The sequence below is a fragment of the Chrysemys picta genome, chromosome 4, assembly GCF_011386835.1.
Source record: "Chrysemys picta bellii isolate R12L10 chromosome 4, ASM1138683v2, whole genome shotgun sequence".
Lineage (NCBI taxonomy): Eukaryota > Metazoa > Chordata > Testudines > Emydidae > Chrysemys > Chrysemys picta.
In genome coordinates, this window is record NC_088794.1 from 107,109,418 (window position 1) to 107,130,929 (window position 21,512).

At 43.0% G+C, this 21,512-nt stretch overlaps 1 protein-coding gene across 1 annotated transcript in view; it reads left to right on the forward strand.

Annotated features, from left to right (window-relative positions):
• The first annotated feature begins 941 nt into the window (after positions 1-941).
• Positions 942-21,512, forward strand: part of AKAP6 (A-kinase anchoring protein 6) — a 427,955-nt gene continuing 407,384 nt past the window's right edge. Inside the window, exon 1 of the mRNA XM_065595443.1 lies at positions 942-1,084. The gene's annotated coding sequence lies outside the window, so the exon portion shown is untranslated. The remainder of the gene's footprint in view (positions 1,085-21,512) is intronic.

The following is a 21,512-nucleotide window of genomic DNA, read 5'->3' on the forward strand; positions in this document are numbered from 1 at the left end:
ACTAGCAGAGTGGAGCCTCACGGGACGGTTGGAGCTGAGCGACTCACAGGTCGGTGAGCAGGGTGGAGTGGCTGGAGAATCAGCGAGCAGAGCGGAGCCTTGTGGGAGCGGCCCAAGGAACGGCTGAAGTGGAGCAGAGCTGAGCGGCTCACAGGCTGGTGAGCAGAGCGGAGCAGCTGCCAGAGCAGTTTGTGGACGGCGGGAGCGGCTCACGGGACAGCTGGTGGAGTGGAGTGGCTCGTGGAGAAGGCTGCGGCGGAACCCCACGGAGAGGCAGCCGGTCGGCCTCGGATCACGTAAGGTGCCCCTTAACACCCTGCGTGCCTCCCCCCCCCCCAGCTTGAACTCTGGGGCTGCACTGACCAGGGACAGAGACTTTGGGGGGTTGTTGGACTTTTGGGACTTTGGTGATCCTTGGGTTGCTGGACCCAAGAGACTTTGGGGGGGGGGGGGTTGTTGGACTTTTGGGACTTTGGCGATCCTTGTGTTGCTGGACCCAAGAGATTTTGGGGTTGTTGGACTTTTGGGACTTTGGTGATTCTTGGGTTGCTGGTTTCAAGAACCAAAGGGAAAGGACACAGCCCAATTTGCTGGGGTGGGTTTTTTTTCTCATGAAGCCTGTTTGTGGTGTTTTTCCAATTTAATGCTGATGTTGTTTACCTCATGTTATTAAACATTTTCTGTTACACTCAGACTCCGTGCTTGCGAGAGGGGAAGTATTGCCTCTTAGAGGCGCCCAGGGGGTGGTATGTAATTGTCCCAGGTCACTGGGTGGGGGCTTGAGCCGGTTTTGCATCGTGTTATTGAAACGGAACCCCTAGATACAGAACCCGGCCCTTGTTGCTGCCAACTTAGATGGGCAGAAGGGTTACACCTATAAGGAGCTTCAGGAAAGGGTTGGGAGGAAGACTGCAGAAAGGGAGAATTGTTTGTGGTAGTTCTCAGGGAAGGGGGAAGCCTTGGGAGTTATGGCTGGGCAGAAAGCTGGAAATTTTGTTTTCCTTCGTGAGTTTGGACAGCAAATGGATCTCAGAGGCAAAGGCTAAAGCCTGATTGAGGATAATGCTGATAATTCCCCAGACTGGTGAGTAAGGCTGCCAGTTTAAAACAAGACTGTTTGCCAAGTACTGCTACCTCTCTGAGCTGACATGGAGTTTGTTACAGGAACAGAGTTTTGGTTGTGATTATAAGCAAACATTTTTGTTTAGAAGGGAAAACATTAATGGATTCCTCATCACTTGGTCTTGCACTCTTGGGACACAGCATTTACCTCCGGCTAAGAGAGAGATGCTTTATGAGAGACTCATGTTGCAATACAGACAATGATGTCACTAACAGATATTTGAAAAACTACTCTGCTGCACAGCAGACTGTTTTACTATAATTTGATTGGATAAAGTCAAATTTTGTTACAGCTCTACTATAAAGTGATTGGGGGGGTGAAGGGAGAACTTGGGCAGGTAGGTGTACTGTACTTTGGTTACCTTTTACTTTAATTGCTTTGAACAGAAAGCAAAGACATAGATCCATGTAAAGAGAAGAGTTTCTGAACATGCTGGAACACTGCAGAATATTTGAGGCATGACTTTACTTAACTACTCTACATCTCAATAGCTACCAACCCTTGACATTCACCTGGGGGTATGACCACATTCACAAATTTCCTTTAGCACAAAAGCAAAGTTACACCATGCAACAATTATGGTAGCAACTAATCTTGAAAGTTCTCACTCCTCCAAGTTACAAAAGGCCACCAGGCAATGCATACATATAACTCTTGTACATAGTAACAAAGTTACTATTCTGGCAGACTGATTTTTCTTGGCTTGCAAACAGGTAGCTTCCCAAAGGGCATGTGGCCGCTCTGATAGCGGAAGGATCCTTGGCTTGAAGTAATACACAGTTCAGAAGTGTATTTGTTCTTTCCTCTTGAAGAAAGGAAAAAGTGTTATTGCAACACCACCAGCACAAGGTGAGGTGTCTGTGTGCTCTTTTCAAGCAATAAACAAACCAGGACCTTGGGTTTAATGTGCTTTCATTATTCCAGGAGCACTGCCTGTTGATGTTAGCCAGCCAAGAATCAGACCATAAGGCCATGTAACAATAGTCTTACTTCTGCTAAGTTTCTCTCATTAGGCTAGTGTTATGTGCCAAAGCTCCCCCAGGGAAATTCAGATACTGGAAAAAGTGGAAGCAAGAGTTATATGTATGCATTGCCTGGTGGCCTTTTGTAACTGGGAGGAGTGAGAACTTTCAAGATTAGTTGCTACCATAATTGTTGCATGGTGTTCCTTTGCTTTTGTGCTAAAGGAATTTCATGGAGAGTGGCATTAGTTGCTTGTCAACTTGATTCTATGCAGTGTTGCAGCTGCATTGGTCCCAGGATATTAGAGTAAGCTTGTTTCTCTCTCAGAAACAAAAGTTGCCCCGATTAAAAGAGATTACCTCACCCACCTAGTCTCTTAAAATAGATGATTGGTCAGATTGTGGAATGCCACCAATTCTCTCATTGAACCCTCTTCTTTTCAAACTCATTGAATGCAATGTTACTTCTAAAAGATTGTAAGTGCTCCTGCATATTGAGAATGTTAAGCTGCTAATACAACTTACTAGAGAGTGCGTTTCAGTGAATAGGACTAGACTGGATGGAACGTGACATGGGTTCTATTTCTCTGACTCACTCTGTGGTCTTGAAAAAGTCACTTAACCTTTCTGGGCTTCCATTTTCCTAGCTATTGTGGCAAAGTACCTCTTTCTCCTCAGCAGGCTCAGTCCTTTTTAGCCTTGGAGACACAGGCTTGGGCAAAGCAAATCCTTGTAGGTAGCACAGGGTATGGCTATTCCTTCCCTCAGTCAGTCCCTTGTGCTTGTTTATCTTCCCTTCTGGGGACGGAGTGCGGCCTTCCTTGCAGGAAGGGTTTAGAGCCTTGCTGCTCCTAGCTTACTGGCAACTTGCCCCAGGCCCCACAGGGGCCCCCAGGAGAATATAATATTCTATAGTATTGCAACTTTTTTTTATGGAAGGGGCCCCTGAAATTGCTTTGCCCCAGGTCCCCTAAAGCCTCTGGGTGGCCCTGGGAAAGTGAGGAGCAAGGCAACTGCCTGAAGTCCCAAATCTGTTTGCAAGTAAAAGTGACTAATACTAATGCAGCCAAATCTCTCCTCCACCCCCGCATCCTCCCCCAAAAACCAAACCCCAAACCAAAAAACAACCTGGGTGACTTTATGAGAGCTAAGTAAAATGCTACTTGGTTTTTAATTTTTATCAAGGTAAAGGTTGTGCGTGAGCAGACATTGTGTATGGGCTGATTAAATTTTTATGTTGCAAAATTCCCATTTCTTTGAGGCTTTTTCTGGGATTTTAAAATCCTCTTATGCTGTGTTGAAGTACTGCAAAACTCCAGGTATATGAATAAACTGGGATTCTTGTGTGTTGCTCTTATATCTTCTCTTTTAGATCTATATACTAGTATTAACTGAAACTTTAACTTGTATAGAGTATATTGAACTTTTTTTATAGAGAAATTAGTTTTATTGTACAGAGACTTCTCCCCTAGAAACTTAAGTTCTAAGAACATCCCAATATAAGATTTCAGAATTTTTTTTTTTTTTTTAACTGAAGCTGAAAATTGTCTTTGGGTTCAGACTTTTCAGCTTTAAGTGAAATTACAAACCTTACACAGCATTTAAATTTTCAAGCCAAAGTTTATCTAGGACTGACTGTATATTCATTGAAGAGTTAATTTTTGGATCATTCCTTTTTTAATCTATGATCCCTTGAGTCCATCACTAAACGAATACATATTATGCCTCATCTGATTTGTTGCACAAACCATTATTTGTATAGGCTTTAAACTACCCCACTAGTAAAATTTAATCCTACACTGTAAATATTGAAGATAAATAATTGTACCAAAATACTACACACCTAACCTCATATTTGGTGTCCATAACATGATATTGTTTGCTCTTTGGCTTCCTCTTGTGATGCCTATGTATTAGATGCCTCAATTAAATTGCCATGTGGCTGTATGTGTTTAAGCAGAACCCTGATTTTACAATTAGATCCACCTGGGTGTCCAGCCTAGACCCAGCCCCATGCAGGATCTGGGTCATAGAAATGTAAGATTTATATGTATATTAAATATAAAAACTAAAGTTAAAAGAATGTTAAGTTTGCAAAGTCAATTGCTCACAAGTTAAGAAATGCCAGAAGAGTTGCATGTGGCCTGCTTGTGAATGTGCTATATGGTTTTAAATTAGGTGATCACATACTTTTATCCACAGGACTTCTGTATCATTCAGAGCCTAAAATGGACCTGGGGATGAATCAGGCTGTTATCCATAAGACTTCTACCTCATTTGGTGCAGAACCTGGGAAGTGTGCTGTGAATGAGGGAGAAGATTGCTGGAAGAGAAAAGATGGTCTCATGGTTAAGGCAGTTGAATGCTACTCTAGAGAACTAGATTCTATCCCTGCTTCTACCACTGAGCTCTCTGTGGTGCCAGTCAAGTGGCTTCAACAAAACTTTTCCCTAATTGTGTTCCTCATTTTCTGGGTGGGTGACTTGAGGCTCTGGGGCAGAGAGGGGCAAACTACGGCCTACAGGACCCTCCTGCCCGGCCCCTGAGCTCCTGGCCCAGGAGGCTGGCCACTGGCCACTCCCCCGCAGCCACTCCCCCTCACTGCGTAGCCGGCCCAATGCTCTGGGTGGCAGGGCTATGAGCTCCTGGGGTAGCGCAGCTGCAGAACCTGGCCTGACCCGGTGCTCTGTGCTGCGTGATGGCGTGGCTGACTCCAGCTGGGCGGCGCGGTTGTAGTGCTGCCAGCCACACGGTGCTCCAGGCAGTGTGGTAAGGGGGAAGCGAGTGTGGGGGGGGGGTGGATAGAGGGCAGAGGAGGTGGGGGGTGGGGTGGGCGGGGTGGTCAGAGGGCAGGGAACGGGGGGGTTGAATGGGGGTAGGAGTCCTGGGGGGGGCAGTCAGGAAGGAGGGGGGGGTTGGATGGGGTAGCAGGAGGCAGTTGGGGGCGGGGGTTCTGGGGGTGTTTGGGGCAAGAAGCGGGGGTGGGGAGGCAGGGCCATGCCTGGATGTTTGGGAAGGCACAACCTCCCCTAACTGGCCCTCCATACAATTTTCGAAACCCGATGCAGCCCTCAGGCCGAAAAATTTGCCCGCCTCTGCTCTGGGGTCTGATTTGCAGAAGTTCTGAGCACTCTCAGCTGCTACTGAAGTTAATAGGAGCTGTGCTTTGAACATATAAAATGCCATATAATGCTATCTACTCTGAAAAAGCAGGTCCAAGTTTTCTGAAATTAGCAGATATTTATAATTTTAATCTCAGTTCCCTGTCTGTACAATGGGTCTAGCACAGTGGCTCTCAAACTTTTGTAATGGTGACCCCTTTAACATAGTAAGTTTGAGTGTGACCTGCCCCCCCCTTATAAATTAAAAACACTTTTTTACATATTTAACACCATTATGAATGCTGGAGGCAAAGCGGGGCTTGGGGTGGAGGTTGACAGTAATAACCTCGTGATCGCCTGAGGGGTCCTGACTCCCAGTTTGAGAACCCCTTGTCTAGCACCCCCACTTGTTACGGGGGTGCTGTGAAAATAAATTCATGAGTGTTTGTGAAACACTCATTATAGTGAGGACTATAGAAATGCCTATAAGGAAATTAATAATCCTGTCTTCAGAGTAGGGTTTGAATTGTGGGCAGTAAATAAGACCTATGGCCACACATGAGATAATGATAAAATAAATATTAAATAGCTGCTTACTGATTGAGACTATCCATCTTGTATAGTGAATGAGATGGGGTTCTGTAGAAAAATAGTGTGTGATCATGTAATTAAAGAATATTATAATGCATATACCCTAAAGGGTCAAAATTAAGGTTACACAGCAACAGCTTTCTACCCTGTCCCTGGTCCAGTCCTCTCTCTGCACCACCCCAAGCAACTTGTACCAGTTCCATTCTTCTAGCCTACCCAGTCCCTGTCTCCACTCCTCAGGCTTCTTATCCCAGGCCTAGTACCCATTCAGGTTAGTTGTCTGAGTTCCAATCTTGCCCCAGCAGTCTTTCCTCTCCCCTCCCACAACCTTCCAATTATAGTTTCTCATCTCCCCCCAATCCTCTTATGTTCCTAGTTAAATTAAAAAGCATAAAATACTCTTTAAGGTTGTAACATGACAATACTTTTGTCTTAGAATCCAAAGTCCTAACACACAAGAACCCAGAACCAGAGAGAGGCAAAGCAGGCTGCTCCCCAAGGCAGCGAAGCATAATGAAACTTGCTCTAGGCTGGTTCTCTGCAGATTGACTACACAAGATCCAGATCACTTGCTTCATGCTCCCCTGCCTCCCACCCTTAGTCTGCCAGTAGAACCAGGAAACTCTTAAACTTTGTGATAGCTTGTAATTTTACACTTTTTAAATACATCTCACATACCTCCAGTCCCAGATTGAGACAAGCAGTCTGATGCATCTACTCCTTTGTCTACATTTGAATCAGTCAGCTGCTTCCTCCATGTTGCCTGGGTGCCAGCAGGCAGGCCACTGAGATCACAAGAGACACAGATTCCCTGCTGTAGGTTCCACTACCTGGCCCCACCCCAAATCACTGTAGCTAGGTGCAGCCCTTAGCATCCAAGTCATTTTTGAGCCTCCATAGTCGTGGATTGGATGGAAGAGGCTCAGTTGCTGAAAGGGGACTGTGCATGTACAGTCTGGCTAATACTAGAAACTATGAGATACTTAAATATGCTCTGAGGATGGAATCTTTGCAGATTTTAGCTGGTGATCCCCAGGAAGTCTCTACTGAGCATACGTGAACTGCAGTTTTTCAAAGGCTTATAACAAGGTCAGACTTGCAGCTTTATAGGGCGATAGTAAAAGATGTATATTTCTGACAGAAAGACCACTCCTATGGCCAAATAAAGGGCATATCAGATATTAAACTGATAAGAACAGCTAATGTTTTCCTTAAGTCCCTTCTCTGAAGCATGGGGTCACAAGAGCATTTCAAAGAAAGATCTCAAAGCAAAGAAAACAATTATCAAAGTAGCATAACAGAATCCTGAGCAGATGGACAGCAAAGGGGATGTGTTTAGCAGCTGGACATTCTTTAGGTAACAATAGGAAAACTACAAAATTGCAAAGGGACTGGATAAAAAGGAAGCAAGCAGCCATACTACTAGCTGTAATGGGCGAAGTTTGCCATATGTTCCAACAGCATCTGGAAATGTCAGGAGCAGACCAGGAAGACCCATGTCAAATCCTAGAAGTACTCCTAAAGCATTTTCAACTCTCAAAAAATGTCATGGTGAAAGGTCTTTTCCAAAAGTGTAATCAAGAATATGGTTAACAATAGATCAGTATATTAACAAAATGTGAAATGGCTGACTCTTAAGATTTGCCATGACTTGCATAAGATGAACTAATTTGTAATATTAGTAATAGAGATGAAGGAGCTCAAATGAGTGCTCAGAGAACCCATGCTAACCCTACCAAGGGTTACAGGCATTTACAAAGCTAGTGAACAAGTTCACATCCAAATGCAAAACATGAGGGGGCAAATGCAGATGATTTGCCAAGTAGCACAGTGAAAGCATGAACATTATAGAATCCTAGGAATACAGGGCTCACAGTCAACAAATTCAGCCCCTTGCACTGAGGCAGGACCAAGTAAACCTAGACCATCCCTGGTCCAACTGTTCTTAAAAACCTCCAGTGACAGGGATTCCATAACCTCTCATGGTAGCCTATTTCAGTGCTTTACTGTTAGAATTTTTTTTCTTAATATCTAACCTAAATCTCCCTTGTTTGTAGATTAAGCCCATTACTATTTCTCTACCTTCTGCTGACATAGAGAACAATTGATCACAGTCGTCTTTATAACAGCCCCGAACATATTTGAAGACTATCAGGTCCACCATCCATCGTCTTTTTGCAAAACTAAAGATGCCCACTTTTAAACCTTTTTCCCATTGGTCAGGTTTTCTAAAGCTTTTATAACTTTTGTTGCTCTCTTCTGGACTCTCTCTCCAATTTGCCCCATCTTTCCTAATGTGTGGTGCCCAGAATTGGACACAATACTCCAGCTGAGGCCTTATCTGTGCAGAATAGAGCAGGAGAATTACCCCTCGCCCCCATGTCTTACAAGTGACACTGCTGTTCATACACGCCAGAACATTAACTTTTTTTGCATCTGTATCCCATTGTAGATGCACACATGTTCAATTTGTGATCCGCTATAACCCTTGGATCCTTTTAAGCGATATTATCACCTAGCCAGTCACTTTGTTTGTAGCTATGCATTTGATATTATTTCCTTCCTAAAGTAAAGTATTTTGAACTTGACTTTATTGAATTTCATCTGGCTGATTTCAGACCAATTCTCCAATTTTTCAAGGTTGGTTTGAATTCTAATTCTGTCCTCCAAAGTACTTGCAATCTCTCCCAGTTTGGTGTCATCCACTAATTTTAGAAGCATGTTCTCTATTTGTTATCCAAGTCAATAATGAAAATATTGCATAGTACTGGATCTAGGTGGCACCTACGGTGAGGACTCTCAAAGATTTATACTGTGAGCTTCATGAGAATGTATGTTGTAGTTTTAGGAATAATATGTACATCTCATTATGATGATTTTCAAATTTGTACACTTAAGTGTATTTCCCTGAATGTCACATGGGCAATAAGGGCCATTAAGGACTGCCTTTGTCTAAGACACATGTTCAATTTTCATCTACAGAATTAGTTTGCAGAGGAATGTCTCTCACAAAGGGAAAATAATTTTCCATCTGGAAGACGTAAGGTTTTTTATGCCAGTATATTAGAGCTCTCCAGTTTGCCAAACTGCCTAATAGAATAATAATGTTACATTTACTCCACTTGTTTCATCATGTACAAATCATAGTTCTACAGACTGTATCCATATCTGGGTTAGAGGGTGGTAGTCAATCAATGCATAGTCCAACTGCAATGGGGAGAAGAGATTTATCCAAGTCCTGTAAGATACTGCCCATGCAGGTGGAAGAGAACCTTGGTTATAAAATCTCATGTTAAAGTAATTCAGGAAAGAAATAGCCTCTGTCAATGTATAAATGGAACTCTGTAATATGGTATCCTGGGTTTTCAGTTTAGCAACCTTTATAAAGGAGTATTTCAATTGCTTTAATGTGATTTTTGGATACATGGAGGGGGTGGGGCAATTCCGAAGTGTTGCCATGTGTCTTTTGGGTGTATGGTTCAGATGGCCATGTGTCACACTCCACAACAGCGCCTCTCTGTTATAGGACGTTACTCCACACAATGATCTGAACAATTTTCAGTGTGCAAAGCTACTCTCTCATTTCATTAAAACTATTTGGGAACCTTTGTTTAAATAACAAAGATGAGATGAACTTATTAGTAGAGCTAAACACATGGTTGGTTGGTGTGTGTGTCTTTTTTTTTTTTTTTCCCCCTCCCCCCTTTCTTCCCCCGCCTCCCAATGTTTGGTGGCCAAACCAAAAAAAAATTTGTATTTTCCATTTCAGCAACAAAATATTTCATTTGGATTGAAATGAAAACATTTCAAATGTTATTTTGAATTTATATTTAGAATAATGTCAACTTCTCATTTTGAATATGTAGTTTTGATTCAACACTTTTTTTTTTAAATTTTTTTCAGATTTTGTTAACCTGAAACTATCCACCAAATTTGCAAATAGTCTTGGTTCACTATAAATGCACTTTTCTGTGAATTTACTACAGAAATTACTTGCCGAACTCTTAGCCACCTTGTCTTGGTTACTTAAAATGTCGTTGTACTCAGAAATGTGACTGCAAAAATGATATCGAAGTTCCACTTTCGTGTCAGATTTCCAGGCTACGTTTGGTTTGACTTTTAAATGTCTTTTTAATGGTCAGCACCACAAATTCAACCTGGGACCTGAAAGACAAGCTGGTTCTTTTGGGCTCGTGCATCATCACTCCTAATTAAAGATTGATTGATTCTCTCCTGGATTACATTGGTGCAAACCCGCTGTCTTCAAATCATGCTTTGTCTTTGCAACCCTGCAGTCTTCGGTGGGATTGCTCAAGTGTAAATGACAGCAGATTTTGGCCCTAAGTTCAAAATAATTGCGAACAATATTCTGTTTCACAAATCCAGCTCATTCATCCATAACTGTTAGATCTGCAGCCCCAAACAAAAATATCTGATTAGTTATTTTATTAACAAAGCAAATCAATACGTTGTGGGATACCACAGAAGGGGCAGATCTGTTGAATTTGACAGTCGGTTTTACGTACTGTAGTTCATTCTTCAGAATAGAAGTGTACTTTAACTGAGATCATTGTACCTATTCTACTATAGTATGTTTGGGGTATGGGGAAGAACATAATTTAAAAAAAAAAAAAAACCCACTGAAAATGGTATGTAGAACCTTTTTATGTCCTAGCTGATGATTACTATCTGACATCATTGAAGTCTTATCAGAGAGGCCAAGAACTTGCAATGGAGTGGAAAAAGAGCTGCTCTCCTTGTAAAAGTGCCTTCTTCAGAACACAATGGAGGCACTGCAGTGAGGTCCTGTGTGTGTGTGTGTGGCGGGGGGGGGGAACGCGGTTTCCACTACCATGAGGCCTGTTCTGTAATTTTATAGCCATGGATGGGGAAAAGTTTCTCAGCGAACAATCTGGTACATGCCATTAATTAAAGTGTAACAATATTTTTCTACCTGTTAATGATTCTTTCCTATACTAACGTGTTAACACCCTGTGGCTACCTAGAATCTCTAAGGTTTATTTAAATTATTCAGATATTCCTTGCTGTGTCCCCTTTCCATTCTCTTCCTAGCTGCAGCTTTCAGTTGACTTTCACCCCCAGTAGCCAGACTAATTTTGCTATCCCATTTTATTAAAAATGCTAACTTGGGAGCTATTGAATGCCCATAGGGTGACCGGACAGCAAGTGTGAAAAATTGGGACAGGGGTGGGAGGTAATAGGAGCCTATATAAGAGCGAGATCCAAAAATCGGGACTGTCCCTTGTTAGGATATAGATATTCAAGCCTGTTTGGCCTATAAGATATTCAAGCCTATACTTTAAGAATTTAGGTGTATTCTTATCACTTAGCTAGTTATAGAGGTATAAAAGAATCGAAAACATTGTCTATCTGTGTCTCTCACTGTGACAGTCTGAGGCCCTTTTTAGTCAAACTGAAATAAGGCAATCTGGGACTGTTAGGAAGGTGATCCGATCTCTCACCTCCAGATAAAGGGAAGAGCCTAGAACATGTAAAAGGAAATTTAGTGTGATAGTTTTCTGTCTAGTAAGAACTCACTTATCAATAGACACAGCTGAAAAACCCTTACATCTGTATAGATGTAGTTGTGAAATCCTCACTTCTGGTTTGTTTTGCATGGTCTCTGTCTGGTTCTGTAATGGTTTCGGTCTGCTGTATAATTAATTTTGTTGGGTGTAAACTAATTAAGGTGGTGGGATATAATTGCTTAGCTAATCATGTTACAATATGTTAGGGTTGGTTAAATTTCAGTAAAATGATTGGTTAAGGTATAGCTAAACAGAACTCAAGTTTTACTATATAGTCTGCAGTCAATCAGGAAGTAAGGGGAGGGAATTGGGATCACGTTTTGCTATGGGGGGGGGAATGGGAACAGGGACACAGGCAAGGCTCTGTGGTGTCAGAGCTGGGAAGGGGGACACTGAGGAAGGAAACTGGAGTCATGCTTGCTGGAAGTTCACCCTAATAAACATCAAATTGTTTGTACTTTTTTGGACTTTGGGTATTGTTGCTCTCTGTTCATGTGAGAAGGACCAGGGAAGTGAGAGGGTGAAGGAATAAGTCCCCTAACATCCCAATAAAATCGGGACATCTGGTCTAAATGCCCCTGAGTTAGCTGCCCTTTAAGAGGAAAGGGAAGCGAAAGCAGTCCAGCTGCAAATTAAGTGCTCTTGAAAGCACCAGCCCTATTTAAAAGAAGATAAAACTGACACTTGCTCTTGGATGCAGATAACCAAGCCTGATGAGTATTTCCAATTTTGTTACAAAAGTGAACCACCCACAATTTCAATAATTTTTTTTAAGGAAAATCAAAGTTGGGCAAGTCACAATGTTGCTGATGTTCATTAAGTGTATTGTGGCAGCACTATGAAGCTCTTATTCAGTGATCCTGGTCTCCCTGACCTTGTGCTCTACACACGTTATAAAGATGTTATCTGCTCCAAAGAGCTTATAATCTACATATATGATGAAAGACATCAGAAGGATACAAGAAAGATACTGGCAGTAGAGTAGAGGTAAGTGTGAGATCATCACTTATTATGCATGATGTAGTTCAATTTGTACACTGAGTATGAAAGTGCTTGAGGGAGAAGTGGGTGATCAAGGATGGTTTGAGTCCATTTCACTTTGACAACCATCTTGTGATAATAAGAAAGATAAATAGCAGAGGGCTTTGGAGTTTGTTTTGAGGTGCAAGTAGGAGAGCCACTGATGAGAGACTTAAAGATGAGGGGGAGTCTCAGTGAGCAACAAACCAGAAGATGAATTTAGCAGTAGAATTTTTAATGGACGTGAGGAGGAGGTGAGCTTGGATGCATCCAGGCCATAGAGACAGATATTGTAGTAGTCAAAGCAAGAGATGATCAGGGCTTGGACAAGTATTGTGGTGGTGTGTGTAGGGTGACCAGATGTCCCGATTTTACAGGGACAGTCCCGATTTTTGGGTCTTTTTCTTATATAGTCTCCTATTACCCCCCACCCTCGTCCCGTTTTTTCACACTGTCTGGTCACCCTAGGGGTGTGTGTGTGTGTGTGTGTTTTAGCAGAGAATGAAAGTTAGATGGTACAGGAAGAAACAGCAACAGTCTGGATGTCTGGGCCAAAATAGATGGCCAAGTCGAAGGTGAAACCAATATTAGGACTTGAATGATAGGGAAGACTGTGGTGCTCTCCACTGTGATAGACAGAGAGAGGAAACCTTTAGAGGAAAGATCATGAATGCCATTTTAAGTTTCATTTCTAATTTTTTTATTTAGTGAAGGGGGGGAGGGGAGGAACTTAACTAGTCTAATTTTTTCTCTTAATAAGAATGCTATTGTAATTTTTTAAGGCCTCCCTGAGACTCTTCTGAAGGACTAATAACATAAATCTTGGGTGGTTTAAGGCATGAGATGAAAGGTTACTGTTAATATCACTGCAAAACGTGCCCTGGAGTATCTTAACATTATAGCTCTGGACTAAGTACTATACTTAAAGTGTGTGTTTCTCCATATGAAGACTATTATCTGCTTATTAGTGGGCAGCAGAATGTTCCATTACTCACAACCCTGTTTACCTTTCTCATGTGTTGGGAAGGAGGGTATTGTCTTGCTTTGACACTGTACGTTGAATCTTGACAAAATATGATGCTAGGTCACAAAAAATTGCAAGGACAACACTTCTGCAGTGTATATTGAGTCTACTTATTTGTCTCAATTCTGCCTGGTTTGTAGATTTACTTTGTCAATTTAATTATCACTTATAAATGTTTATTAGCAGTATTCATTTTTAATTCAAGAGGATTTGTTTAATTGAGAAAAATGAGGTATTGGACCCAGGTGTGTGTTTTGTTTGTGCTGGAGGGAAGAGGCAAACTACAACTTCAGCCAGAAGCTCAATCAGCCTTTGGAAAGTGAGTCAGGGCAGATCCTTGTAGAAAGTGACAAACTGTGTGTTTCCATTCTTTTTAACCTTGTTACCTCAGGGAGACCCAGACAGATGGAAAAGAAACAACCTGTTTTCCCTTCAAGGTGTTGTAACAGGTGTGAACATAACCATTACATAAGCAGCTACTTCAGTGGTTAAATACTTGGTATGATTGATCCAATATTCTAGAGATGAACTGGCAACCATATGGTTCTAATGGCTAACTGATTGTGTAATTATGGGAATACTGCTGTTTTTTTTCCTAGCTGAGGCTGTTCATAAAGCAATGTGGAGGACTAGCGCAGCAGAACTATCATTCCACCCTCTCCTACTTTAGTCTAAGAGAACAGATTCAGATTGGTTCTAGAACAGAAAGTCTCTAATATTCAACATCACCACAAAGGAATATTCTGAGGCTTTGTAGGGCTAGAATTATTGTCAGAGCATGAAGTGGGTGGTCTTACTCTTCCCCTGCCCTCCCCCGCTCGTCAAAAGCAGATTTCTGGATAAAACAGTCTTCGGTAGCATTGATTTAAAGCGATACACAAAGTCTCTGGGAGTGATGGTTTAGAGAAGTTATTTCCCTGGGTTAGATTGCAAAATCCTTGAAAGCAACAATTGTATTTTTCCTCTGTACCATACCATGCACACACATACCATACTAGCTGTGTAGGTACGGAGCAGTGAGGAGATGTTGTTTTTGTTCTCTGTGTACTTCATCTTTAAATAAAAGGATTCTTCTTCTGTGTCTGGGGCAATTCAAGATGGAAGAATTTATAGAATATGGCACTTAAGCTATGCTTTCTCCCCCATTTCTGTTGGCTATTAGTATATGGAAAACATAACAATTGGTAGCTAATGAATACTAGATAATTCCTTGAAAAGTGTGTTTAAACAAAGATTTTTTTCCCCTGAGAAAGGGTTGGCTTTGGAATTCTTGAGTTGGTAAGTTGTGATTTACTGAAATTGAATTTTCCTTTTAATTGTAAGCAATTTATTAAAAGGGTCTAGCCCTTGGTTACTACAGATCTCACGGAGTACACTCTAGTGTAAACCTGAGCTCAGACTCTGGCTCAATCCCTAACTCCCCATCTGCATGCATACAGTTCTCTTGGACTCTGATTTGGACCCAGGGTCATAAGAAACCATTAGGGGAGAAGGGTCTGAGCCAGAGTCCAGCTGGGACCCAGGATTCAAGCCTTATTATTGTCCATTGGGGACATAACAGAGTTTCGAGAGGGAGTTCTCCAGGTGAAGGAGGAGCAAATACGGGACCCTTGGGGTAAGTGGCTGTCTGTAGTGTGTGTGTTTTGTTTTGGGGGGTTACTTGCTGTGTGCTGAGCTTGTCTCTGTTTGAAGGACCATGTGCTGTGGCTGGCAGTTAGAAGCTCACAGCTTCCAAACAAGGTTTGAAATCTAGAAGCCTCTGTTCATTGGCTGAGCCTTAGTCATGGGGTGGGGCTGTCAGGAAGGCCAGGTCTTTATAAAGCAGTGAGCAAGTGACCAGGGGCTGCTAACAGGGAGTTTCAAGAGGGAGGTGGGAAGGGGGCAAGGTACACTTGCCATTCTTTAAAACCTTTAAACTAAACTATAATAAAAACTTTTTGATTTTTAAACAAAAACCCTCTCATTAACCTAGGTAGCTGTAGGAGAGAATGCAGGCAGAAGCCCAGCAGCAGAGTGGGGGCTATCCTGTTTATTGCACTCAGTGTAGCATGTATGATTATCTGCCCTGTGGGCTGATAGCGTATGTGTGCATTCGGTGCAAGGACCTCCTGGCCCTCAGAGACCATGTACGGGCTTTGGAGGCCAGGGTGGCAGAACTGGAGGAGCTAAGGGAGGCAGAGAGGTATGTTGAGGAGGCTTTCTGGGACAATGTAGATTTGTCCCACCTCCGGTCAGACAGATCCTGCGCTATTAAGGAGGAGGGAAGGAGAGCAGTCAACAGGAGCAGAGGCAAACCTTCCCATAGTTGGGACCCACCTTCCAGGTGATGATGGGGGTATCCTCTTGCACTGAGGTCACCTCTCTGGGGGAGGGAACTGCAGTCATTAGGAAAAGGCAGGTGTTAGTAATGGGAGATTCGATCATTAGAAACATGAATAGCTGGGTTTGTGATAGCCGGGAAAACCGTATGGTGACTTGCCTGCCTGGTGCGAAGGCTGCGGATCTCTCGAGGCATCTAGACAGACTTATGTGTAGTGCTGGGGAGGATCCGGTGGTCATGGTACATGTAGGTACCAATGATATAGGGAAGGGTAGGAGAGATGTCCTGGAGGCCAAATTTAGGCTGCTAGGGAAGAGACTGAAATCCAGGACCTCTATGGTGGCATTCTCAGAAATGCTCCCAGTTCCACGCGCAGGGCCAGGTAGGCAGGCAGAGCTTCAGAGTCTCAATGCGTGGATGAGACGATGGTGTAGAGAGGAAGGTTTTACATTCATTAGGAACTGGGGAAACTTCTGGAATAGGGGGAGCCTATACAGGAAGGATGGGCTCCACCTAAACCAAAGTGGATCCAGACTGCTGGCACTAAACATTAAAAAAGTTGTAGAGCAGTTTTTAAACTAGGAGATGGGGGGGAGAAAGCCGACTGCTGCAGAGGTACATGTGGATTGGACAGAGACTTCTCTTAGGGGAGAGTCTAATGATAGAGAATCTCCAGGTTATAGTCAGGAGCAGAGGATGGAAGAGGATAAAGTAGGGGCCAGATCAGCTGATAAACATTCACATAAAGAATCTGATACATCAGAAAAGGGCAGACAAATAAACAGTGACAAGTTTTTAAAGTGCTTGTACACAAATGCTAGAAGTCTAAATAATAAGATGCGTGAATTAGAGTGCCTTGTGATAAAGGAGGATATTGATATAATAGACATCACAGAAACCTGGTGGACTGAGAGCAATCAATGGGACACAATCATTCCGGGGTACAAAATATATCGGAAGGACAGAACAGGTCGTGTGGGGGGGGAGTGGCACTATATGTGAAAGAAAATGTACAATCAAATGAAGTAAAAATCTTAAGCAAATCCGCATGTTCCATAGAATATCTATGGATAGAAATTTCATGCTCTAATAAGAATATAACATTAGGGATCTATTATCGACCACCTGACCAGGACGGTGATAGTGATGATGAAATGCTAAGGGAAATTAGAGAGGCTATCAAAATTAAGAACTCAATAATAGTGGGGGATTTCAATTATCCCCATATTGACTGGGAACGTTTCACTTCAGGACGAAATGCAGAGATAAAATTTCTCGATACTTTAAATGACTGCTTCATGGAGCAGCTGGTACTGGAACCCACAAGGGGAGAGGCAACTCTAGATTTAGTCCTGAGTGGAGCGCAGGAGCTGGTCCAAGAGGTAACTATAGCAGGACCGCTTGGAAATAGTGACCATAATACAATCGCATTCAACATCCCTGTGGTGGGAAGAACATCTCAACAGCCCAACACTGTGGCATTTAATTTCAAAAGGGGGAACTATGCAAAAATGAGGGGGTTAGTTAAACAGAAGTTAAAAGGTACAGTGACTAAAGTGAAATCCCTGACAGCTGCATGGGCGCTTTTTAAAGACACCATAATAGAGGCCCAACTTCAATGTATCCCCCAAATTAAGAAACCTAGTAAAAGAACTAAAAAAGAGCCACTGTGGCTTAACAACCACGTAAAAGAAGCAGTGAGAGATAAAAAGGCTTCCTTTAAAAAGTGGAAGTCAAATCCTAGTGAGGCAAATAGAAAGGAGCATAAACGCTGCCAAATTAAGTGCAAGAATGTAAGAAGAAAAGCCAAAGAGGAGTTTGAAGAACGGCTAGCCAAAAACTCCAAAGGTAATAGCAAAATGTTTGTTTTTTAAGTACATCAGAAGCAGGAAGCCTGCTAAACAACCAGTGGAGCCCCTTGATGATCGAGATACAAAAGGAGCGCTTAAAGACGATAAAGTCATTGCGGAGAAACTAAATGGATTCTTTGCTTCAGCCTTCACAGCTGAGGATGTTTGGGAGATTCCCAAACCTGAGCTGGCTTTTGTAGGTGACAAATCTGAGGAACTGTCATGGATTGAAGTGTCATGAGAGGAGGTTTTGGAATTACTCGGTAAACTTAACATTAACAAGTTACCGGGACCAGATGGCATTCACCCAAGAGTTCTGAAAGAACTCAAATGTGAAGTTGCGGAACTGTTAACTAAGGTTTGTAACCTGTCCTTTAAATCGGCTTCCGTACCCAATGACTGGAAGTTAGCTAATGTAACACCAATATTTAAAAAGGGCTCTAGAGGTGATCCCGGCAATTACAGACCAGTAAGTCTATCAGTACCGGGCAAATTAGTCGAAACAATAGTTAAGAATAAAATTGTCCGACACATAGAAAAACATAAACTGTTGAGCAATAGTCAACATCGTTTCTATAAAGGGAAATCGTGTCTTACTAATCTATTAGAGTTCTTTGAAGGGGTCAACAAACATGTGGACAAGAGGGATCCAGTGGACATAGTGTACTTAGATTTCCAGAAAGCCTTTGACAAGGTCCCTCACCAAAGGCTCTTATGTAAATTAAGTTGTCATGGGATTAAAGCGAAGGTCCTTTCATGGATTGAGAACTGGTTAAAAGACGGGAACAAAGGGTAGGAATTAATGGTAAATTCTCAGAATGGAGAGGGGTAACTAGTGGTGTTCCCCAAGGGTCAGTCCTCTGACCGATCCTATTCAACTTATTCATAAATGATCTGGAAAAAGGGGTAAACAGTGAGGTGGCAAAGTTTGCAGATGATACTAAACTGCTCAAGATCATTAAGTCCAAAGCAGACAGTGAAGAACTTCAAAAAGATCTCACAAAACTAAGTGATTGGGCAACAAAATGGCAAATGACATTTAATGTGGATAAATGTAAAGTAATGCACATTGGAAAAAATAACCCCAACTATACATACAATATGATGGGGGGGCTAATTTAGCTACAACAAGTCAGGAAAAAGATCTTGGAGTCATCGTGGATAGTTCTCTGAAAATGTCCACGCAGTGTGCAGAGACGGTCAAAAAAGCAAACAGGATGTTAGTAATCATTAAAAAGGGGATAGAGAATAAGACTGAGAATATATTATTGCACTTATATAAATCAATGGTACACCCTCATCTCGAATACTGCGTACAGATGTGGTCTCATCTCAAAAAAGATATACTGGCACTAGAAAAGGTTCAGAAAGGGGCAACTAAAATGATTAGGGGTTTGGAACGGGTCCCATATGAGGAGAGATTAAAGAGGCTAGGACTCTTCAGCTTGGAAAAGAGGAGACTAAGGGGGGATATGATAGAGGTATATAAAATCATCAGTGATGTGGAGAAAGTGGATAAGGAAAAGTTATTTACTTATTCCCATAATACAAGAACTAGGGGTCATCAAATGAAATTAATAGGCAGCAGGTTTAAAACAAATAAAAGGAAGTTCTTCTTATGGAACTCCTTACCTGAGGAGGTTGTGAAGGCTAGGACTATAACAGAGTTTAAACCATCATGAATTTATCCAGTTCTCTTTAAGTCCATTAATGGCTATTAGTCAGGACGGGTAAGGAATGGTGTCCCTAGCCTCTGTCTGTCAGAGGGTGGAGATGGATGGCAGGAGAGAGATCACTTAATCATTGCCTGTTAGGTTCACTCCCTCTGGGGCACCTGGCATTGGCCACTGTCAGTAGACAGGAGACTGGGCTAGATGGACCTTTGGTCTGACCCGGTACGGCCTTTCTTATGTTCTTATGTAACTTGTTGAGCTGGGGCTTCACCACGCCCCTCCCCACTATATACCCAAGGTACTTGGCCTCAGCTAACTCGATTGAACATTTGGCGGGATTGGCAGTCAGCCCTACCTTCCTCAGGGTGTCCAGGACAGGACCGCTTCCACCTTCTCCATGTGCGTCTCCCAGTCGGGGCTATATATGATGTCATAGAGAGAGGCTGCCGCATACTTTCCATGGGGTCGCAACAGTTTGTCCATTAGCCGTTGGAAAGTAGCGGGGGCCCCATGCAACCCAAAGGGGAGAACAGTCCTTCTGGAGTTGCAAAGGCTGTCTTCTCCTTGTCGGCCTTGGCCAGGGGGATCTGCCAATAGCCCTTGGTAAGGTCAAGGGAGACATAAACCATGCCTTTCCCAGTCTGTCAATCAGCTCATCTATCCTGGGTATAGGGTAGGCATCAAATTGGGACACCTCATTGAGTTTGCGGAAGTCATTGCAGAATCTCATACTGCTGTCTGGCTTAGGCACTAAAACCACGGGACTGGACCATTGGCTATGAGATTTTTCAATGACTCCTAAGGCCAGCATTTTCCTGACCTCTGTCCTAATCTCTTCTCTCTTGGTCTCTGGGATCCAGTATGGCTTAACGTTCACCTTCACTCCAGGCTCCGTGAGGATGTGATGGTGAACCTCCATAGTCCTGCCTGGCTTTTCGGAGAACACATCCTGGTTGCATTTGATCAGGCTGAGCACTTCTGATCATTGTTCTGGAATAAACTCTGGGGATATCCCCACCAGGTTGGGCTGGTTGCTTTTAGGGGATGGCGCCCCCAGCACAACCACCAGAACTTCCTTATTCTGCCAAGGTTTCAGCAGATTTATATGGTAGATCTGCTCCAGCTTCCAGCGGCCCGGCTGTCGGACCTTATAGTCGACTTCTCCTACCGCTTCTATTACCTCGTACGGCCCCTGCCACCTGGCCAGGAGTTTGCTCTCGGCCGTGGGTATGAGCACCATCACCCGGTCCCCAACCTGTAACTTCCGGGTCATTGCTTGGCGATTGTAGTTTGTCCGTTGTGCCCCTTGGGTCTTCTCCATGTGTTCGCGTACAAGGGGGGCGACTTGTGCTGCAGATGAAAGACAGAATAGCCCATTATCAGGGGGTAGCCGTGTTAGTCTGTATCTACAAAAACAACAAGGAGTCTGGTGGCACCTTAAAGACTAACAGATTTATTTGGGCATAAGCTTTCGTGAGTAAAAACCTCACTTCTTCGGATGCATGCATCCGAAGAAGTGAGGTTTTTACTCACGAAAGCTTATGCCCAGAATAGCCCATGTTCAACAACGTTTCTCCCAGGGTTTGGTAGGAGAGATGTCCTGGAGCTGCTAGGGAAGAGACTGAAATCCAGGACCTCTATGGTGGCATTCTCAGAAATGCTTCCAGTTCCATGCGCAGGGCTAGGTAGGCAGGCAGAGCTTCAGAGTCTCAATGCGTGGATGAGACAATGGTGTAGAGAGGAGGGGTTTAGATTTATTAGGAACTGGGGAAACTCTTGGGATGGGGGAGCCTGTACGGGAAGGATGGGCTCCACCTAAACCAAAGTGGATCCGGACTGCTGTCACTAAACATTAAAAAGGTTGCAGAGCAGTTTTTAAACTAAGAGATGGGGGAGGGGTGGTAGAGGAGGAAAGCAATTGCTGCAGAGCAGGACGTGGATTGGACAGAGACTTCTCTTAGAGGAGAGTCTATTGATAAAGATTCTCTAGGCTTTCCTCAAGAGGAGAGGATGGAAGAGGATAAAGTATGGGCCAGATCAGACAAGAAACATTCACATAAAAAAGAATCTGACATCAGAAAAGGGCAGACAAATAAACAATGACAAGTTTTTAAAGTGCTTGTACACAAATGCTAGAAGTCTAAATAATAAGATGCGTGAACTAGACTGCCTCGTGTTAAAGGAGGATATTGATATAATAGGCATCAAAGAAACCTGGTGGAGTGAGGACAATCAATAGGACACAATCATTCCAGGGTAGAAAATATATATCAGAAGGACAGAACAGGTTGAACGGGGG